At 44.3% G+C, this 7,643-nt stretch overlaps 1 long non-coding RNA gene across 1 annotated transcript; it reads right to left on the bottom strand.

Annotated features, from left to right (window-relative positions):
- Positions 1-673: 673 nt before the first annotated feature.
- Positions 674-4,270, bottom strand: LOC132578157 (uncharacterized). Its single transcript, XR_009555871.1, has 3 exons — positions 4,090-4,270; positions 1,107-1,236; positions 674-986 (listed from the first exon to the last, which is right to left on the bottom strand). It is a non-coding gene; the product is annotated as an uncharacterized LOC132578157 (long non-coding RNA).
- Positions 4,271-7,643: the final 3,373 nt, after the last annotated feature.

Below are 7,643 nucleotides of genomic sequence, written 5' to 3' on the forward strand. Positions count from 1 at the left end.
CATAAGCATAGCAGGAAATTCTGTGCAGGGAGACTGAAAATAGCACTCATTGTTTCAGATGCCACAAGGGGAAAGCAAGGTTGAAGCGCATTCACAGATTTTCTGGTCAAGAGAGTAGAAATGCAAATTCCAGCAGCATTCCTATTCATATGCAGCTCCCTAGGCAGGTAGAAGATGGAAATCTAACAAGTTTCCTTCCATCCTTTGTTTGAAATTAAGGCTACAAGACTGTATGCTACAAGTTGTTTATAACCTGAGCATTGCACTTGACCATGACAGCACTGAAACTTTAATCTGGAATTTCCCTACATGCCCCCATGTGCCATCTTCAAGCTGCCACCTTCCAGAGGTTCCCCTGCATTGTAGCATTGGCCTACCTGGCATTGACCCATATTACCTGACATTCACTCATACATTCCCATTATAGCTCCCACTCTATGGACTTCAAGAGGAAGTGAGGGGGGCACAAATTCCAGAGGTATTTAGGAGGTACTACAAGTCTTTTATTTGCCAGGGGTTGTAATGGGGTATGGGCTGCTGGCATTGAGGTGGAGTATTCAGGGGGTTATTATACTTTTAAAATTTGAGTTTGTAAGCCATCTAGAGCCATGAGAAAAGATGGGATATAAATATTTTAAGTAATAAACTAAAGAAAAACATTATTTGGTAATGCTTCAGGCTAACACTTGGCTTTTAATTCACAGTGCTATTCCCCAACAGAGATCAGGTTTTCATGAGTGCATTGGCAAGACATTACACCAGCAGACGTTAATATATATGTTTTGTATGTACTGATTCAACAGTATTATACAACTTTAATACATCATCTGAGCAATTGCAGCACACAGAATGTGAGTCACCAGGACATAAACCACCTGGTGCCAGTCTCAAAGCTCTTCAACATCTCTCCTGCAAACAGGGATGATAAATGCATTTGTGCCCTCAGTCTTGAAAGTCAGTTTGCATTCTTTCTTGATCATTCTTGCCTACAAAGTAGAACAAAAAAAACAGTGGGAGAAGTCCTGGGTTTTTTTGTTTTTTAAAGAACTGTGCAAAAGCTAGGTTTCTGTTCAGGAATACATACATGAGCATTGATTGTATTGTACCTGTGATGCAGGGCAAGTTTCTCATGTGTGTTGTTTCTCACTTGATGATTGCATCTGAAACAGGATGTGTGAAATATCCTTTCACAAATCAAACACCACCCACAAGCACTTTCATCATATCATCCTGGACCTGGTACATGGGAGGAAATTCATGGTTCAAATGTATTCCAACAAAAAGAGGTGAACTGTAACCATGCCATTTTCAATGGCATTATGCCAGCCATACACACACATATACACACATACCACCAGAAATATACACACATACCACACTTGCTTAATACACTTCCCTTGGACATTGCCTGCTTCCTTTAAGCAGCTGCTCCAAAGCTTTATAATCTATTTGCCATTTTATAGTCTATCCACTTTTATATAATTACTATTACTATTTTATAAATTACTTTTCTAATCTATCTACTTGACTACCTGACTACCTGTGAGGAAGGATGGGATATAAATTGCAAAAAAATAAATAAAATTTGAAAAGCACAAAAACTGATTCTCAAGATTGCTGTACCTACATAATCCTCACTACATCCCTTATGTTTCCACTGTACCCACAATGTACCAAGCCCTATCCTATGCAGACTGAACATCTGTAGCCTATATAGTCTCCAGACACAAATAATGCAAAGCTGTAGAATGAAAATTAAGCAACAGATGTACTACTTATAAATAATTTCATTGATACGCCCATGGCAAATAACAGACATGAATTTCTCATACTTCATTTCTTAAACTGTTCATCCATTTCTAAGATGTTTGATAACATAACAAATGCAAAATTCTTGGAATACCTCAATGTATATATTAAGGAGTTTTTGACATTAATTTTTAAAGGTGTTTTCAATTAAAAATCTTTTAAACAAAATAAATCGATATACATATTACCTAAACACTAGTAGACATGCCTTTGAAAAATAGTCACAGGAATCACTATTTAATAGAAGTGTTTCACTGTTGGAAGAAAAGCTCATCTTTACTGTGTTCTTTTGCACAAAACACCAGGTCAAAAATAACTTCCAAAAAGTTAACAAGAGAGCTAGGCAAAAATTGGCTTGATCAATCAACAAAGCCACCAAGCAGCTAAAGTTTTAAGTGATTAATATACTGTTTAAAACATGCTACCCTACTTCAGCTGTATCAGCTAACATTTACGTGTGTATAAAATCAAAGACTGTTACTTTCAAGTGCTAAACAAATGGGTCTGCTTGAAGAGTTGATGGTGTAGACCTAAGAGAAAGATGCCTCTGGAGAGATGTTCTGCATACCAGATGTGCCTCCAGTTGACTCTCAGTGTTTCAAAGAACAGCACACAACAGCTATAGTCTAATTTATTACCAGGAAGGGTTGACAACAACAGTGCATTTCAGGAGAAAGCATTCAGTTCCATCTCATCTTATGTGAGAAATGAAACCACAATGGAATAAAAATCATATGACTAGCACACATGTGCAACAGAGCATAGTTAGAACACCAAAGTGAATTTTGGAATTTCTTGGTATGGGGAAAGGGAGGAAGCTTTACTCCAGGAACAGCAGCTGATGTTCCAAAATGATTCACTTTTCAGCAGACTAGACCCACTTACTTCTGTGTGAAAACCGGAAATATCACTACATGTCCAAAACTGACCCAATGCAAGATTATCCTAAGGCTGTTCTCTACACTCCATGAATTTGTCAAGCCCACTTTTAAAGCCACTAAGCTAGTGGCCACCAACCACTTCATTTTTTGGTAATTAATGTCTTAAATTAATTGCATATTCTGTAAGGAAGCTCTTTTCTCCTGTCCTTTTCCGTTGGTTTCACTGGGTGAGCCCTCTAACAGAATTCTAGTACTGTAGGAAAGGAAGAAAATGTTCTCTGCACCTACTTTCTTCACATGGCATAATTTGGGAGGTCTTTTTCATATTTTTCTCATACCACTTCAATCACCTTTTTTAAAATCTAAGCTCCATAATGCTTTAACCTTTCCTTATAGTAAAGATCAGGGCTTTTTTTGTAGAAAAAGCTCAGCAAGGTTTCATTTGCATATTAGACCACACACTCTGACACCAAGCCAGCCAGAACTGCGTTCCTGTACGTTCCTGCTAAAAAAAAAAAGCCTTGGTAAAGATGCTCCAAGCACATGATTACTTTAATTGCCCTTTTTAGCACCTTCTCCACCTGCAATATATCCTTTTTGAGAAGGGAAACTGTTGGGGGCAAGGGGGATTTCTTTTAGCACTTAACTTAGTCCACCTTCCTTCCTAAGGGCAGCCCAAAACAGTTCACAACATCATTTTCCTCCTCCTTGACCACCATCTACCTGCACTAAGGTCTCCAGGGGTTTTTTTTCTCCTCTTTCCTGCATCTATAAAAGATCATTTTCAGATTCAGTAGAGAGAGAGACTTTTTTGCAGGTGTGTAAACTTAGCTGTATGAACATTTTTTATTGGTTTTCTTTACATTATTTGTGATCTGCCTTTCTCACTAAGACTCAAAATGGATTACACAATCTAAAATCAATGCAGGCAACAGGATGGGATAATAAGCAGTGTAATAAGGTTAGGAGTGCAGAAATCTGAAACCAAGAAGAAAATGCTATAGTTTTCCTCCTCTTTCCTCCCCACACTCTTTCCAGAGAGCAACTGTTGGTATATTTGCTGGAGATCAGGAAGTTTTATAATTTATCAGTACAAATTCAATTGTGAGATTAACAGTGTAATCCTACACAGCATTACTCCAGTCTAAGCACATCAATTTCATTCCCTGTGAAATCTAAGTCTTCTATTAAATACTAGAAAGCCAGTAAAATTGCTGGCCTTATACACCCAGCAACAGACTTCCTTAGTTCTTTGTTAAGTTTCTGACCTACAAGACCCCTTCCTCCCACTAATTTCCCAATTTAAAGTGATTCTCTTATCTGAATGTTATCAAGCCATTGCAGTCCCCATTGGTCCAGGATACAAATAATTTCTCTTCTCTTGCTGGTTCACACTTACTTCAGGTAATGTTCATTACCAGGGATCATTTTGCTAAAAAAAAAAAAAAAGTGACAGAAGTCATTAGCATAACACATTAGCATGTGCCGCTCCCCTCCAGCCCAAAGCAACCCGATGCAAGAATGGAGAGCCCTGGGCGAGCGAGGCCTGCTTGGGCTGGCTAGAGATCTAGACAGCCAGAGCCAGATTAAATCCTATGGAAGCCCATAGGCAGTCAAAATCTCAGGGGCCTGCTTGCAAATTATCTCAGAGTTGGAGCAGCTGCTCCGCCAGCTGCGATCCTTGCTGCAGCCTGCAGGCACCTTCTAAAAGTCCCTTTGACAAAGCTGCAGGGGAGAGGTAAAGAGAGACAAACTTGACGATGACACTAGCAGCAGCTGCACCAGGCAAGCTGAGCAAAGAGGGGCTCAGTTACTGGCTGGGAGTGCAGGCTGGGAGGGCTGCAAGCAGGGGGGAAAGCTGGCTCTGGGCCTCTAAAGGTATGGGGGCCCATACGGCAGTGCCTACTTGGCCTAATTGTTAATCCAGCCCTGTAGCCAGCCCAAGCAGGCCTTGCTCACCTTGGGCTCTCTTGGACCACCGCCCCCACCCCCAGTCAAAAGGCCGGGAAGCCACCCACCACCCAAAATCACATAAGAAGTGGAGAAAGGGTGGTGTGGGCTTCTCCAGGGGTTCTCTAGGCAAAGCCCCTGGTGGCTGGCTGGCTGGCCACTCTCCCAATCCAGGAATTGTTATGCAGCTGCACCTACTATTCAATGGACAAGATAGGTGGGGAGGAGGAGGGGGAACTATCAGAAAGTTTCAGGAGCTGAGCTCCTATGAGCTCCTGCTGAATCTGAGGCCTATTCATTAATTATTTGTCCACATTGGCAAATGGCTCCACAGCAAGGCCTCAGAATTCTCTAATGCACAATGCCAAGCCTTCTTCCTCCTGTACTTAAAACTGACTGAGGCACATCCCTTAATCTGAATTTCTCTGCATATTTATCTGTAGGGGTCCCAATCCTCCCGCTCTAGCGGGGGACCCCAGGTTTTCCAGCCTCTTCCCCCGCTCCCCCCAAAAACAGAAGCGGGGGAAGAAACTGCGCGAAGGAGCGCGGCGAGCTGCCCCTTCTCCGCTTCTGGGATGGGGTGGGGACGGGGCGGCGGCGCAGCAGCATCGCCCACTCCGCCTCTGAGGCGGAGTGGGGGGGGCGGGCCAGGAGCGTGGCGGGGGGGTGGGGTGGGAGAGAGAGTGTGCCTCTCTAGGCTGCGCTGGGAAGTGCCTCCTCCTCTTCTTACTTGGGCAACCCAAGTCAGATGCCTTAGCTGCCCGCCCGCCACCTTCTGGCGCGGCCTCCTGGGAGGGGGGGAGGAAAAGCGAGAGGGCCGCTCCAGGCTGCGTGCGGAAGTGCCTCCCCTTCCTGCTCGGTCTCCGGGGCAACGCCAAGCAGAGGCTCGCTCGCCCGCCACCCGGCAGCTGCTGGCTTGGCCTCCTGGGGGGTGTGAGCGCGGCTTCCAGGGAGGGGGGGGTGGCTCCTTGCCTGCCCCCTGGGTCCACTTGGGGTGAGGGGGGAGTCGCTGGTGGGCGGGCTGCTGCCATGGCTGGTCCTGCCGCCGCCGCCATCTGGATCGGGGACCAGCTCATCTTGGAAGAAGACTATGACATCCCCAGCGAGCAAGGTATCCCCTCCTTGCCCTGCCCGGGGGGGTAGGGGTCGCCCGAGGGGGGTCTGGGCCCTCCTCCTCCTCCTCCCACTGTAGGGTTGCCAATCCCCAGGTGGGGGCAGGGGATCCCCTGGTTTGGAGGCCCTCCCCCCACTTCAGGGTCATCAGAAAGCGGGGGGGAGGGGAGGGGAATGTCTGCTGGGAACTTTATTATTCCCTATGGAGATGTATTCCCATAGGAAATAATGGAGAATTCATCCGCGGGTATCTGGGGCTCTGGGGGGGCTGTTTTTTGAGGTAGAAGCACCAAATGTTCAGTATAGCATCTAGTGCCTCTCCCCAAAATACCCCCCAAGTTTCAAAAAGATTGGACTAGGGGATCCAATTCTATGAGCCCCAAAAGAAGGTGACCCATCCTTCATTATTTCCTATGGGAGGAAGGCATTGAAAAGGTGTGTGGTCCCTTTAAATGTGAGGGCCAGAACTCCCTTTGGAGTTCATGATGCTTGTCACAGCCTTGATCTTGGCTCCGCCCCAGTGTCTCCTGGCTCCACCCCCAAAGTCTCCTGGCTCCACCCCCAAAGTCCCCAGATATTTCTTAAATTGGACTTGGCAGCCCTATTTATCTGGCAGGAATTCCTAATGAATATATAATAGGACTTACTCCTAAAACATATCTGCAGGATTGTTGTTAAGCAAGTGAAAATGAGTGGCTGCGTCAAGGCTACCACCTGGCACTCAGTGTGACTCTGTTCAATCCACTTTGTAGCTGCTTCTATACCTGACAGAGTACTTACATAACCAGTTTTAATAATAATAATAATAATAATAATAATAATAATAATAATAATAATAATAATAATAATAATAATAATAATAATAATAATAATGAGCTGCCCAACACTATCATTCATCCAGTCTGTCCTTTGTCAAGAGTGCCAGCATGGTGCAATGGCTCAGGTGTTGGACTAGGAGGTTCAAATCCCCACTCTGCGATGTCCCACAACATAGGGTGACTTTGAGCCAGTCACATGCTCTCAGCTTAACCTATCTCATGGCATTATTGTAACAAGGAAAGGAGAACAATGTAAGCTGCTTTGGATCCCCAGTGGAGAGAATGGTGGACTATCAGTAAAGTAAATAAATGTATGTATACAGATTGTCAAGCATGATATTTCTGTGTATTAAATCAACAGAGGTATTGGAAGCCACTTCCTCTTTGCCTTAAAATTCTTCTCTCTCATAGTTGCATTGGTTACCCCACCCCCTTTTCTTCCTTTCTCTCTTTTCTTTCTCACCCCTGGGTAGAAGATTTAGAATATGCAATAACTTTGATGATAGAAGAAAGGCGCCTCCCCCAAACTGTTTCCATTCACACATCTTATCAGAAAGACAGGAATGCCTGGGAACAGGGAGAAGTTGTAACCACATAATAGTGGAACATCTGTTGCAATTCACATCTGTATGTTATGGTTTGAAGCTATCTATTCTATTGCTTTTGAAGTAGCCTTTAAGAATCTGTACCGTGTGAAACTTTGTATCACTTCTAAGGTATCGGACCTTGGAAGAGCACCGGATTATCAAATAAAACGAGTCTTAAACAAGTGCTTGGTTATTCGAAATACCGATGCTTGACACAGATGACAATCCAGAGCCAGTTTAGTGTAGTGGTTAAGTGTGCAGACTCTTATCTGGGAGAACCGGGTTTGATTCCCCACTTCTCCACTTGCAGCTGCTAGAATGTCCTTGGGTCAGCCATAGCTCTCGTAGGAGTTGCCCTTGAAAGGACAGCTGCTGTAAGAGCTCTCTCAGTCCTACCCATCTCACAGATTGTCTGTTGGGGGGGAGGGAGTAAAGGAGATTGTGACTGCTCTGAGATTCAAAGTATAGGGCAGGGTATAAATCCA

Source organism: Heteronotia binoei, chromosome 10 (assembly GCF_032191835.1).
Source record: "Heteronotia binoei isolate CCM8104 ecotype False Entrance Well chromosome 10, APGP_CSIRO_Hbin_v1, whole genome shotgun sequence".
In the NCBI taxonomy this organism is placed as follows: Eukaryota; Metazoa; Chordata; class Lepidosauria; order Squamata; family Gekkonidae; genus Heteronotia; species Heteronotia binoei.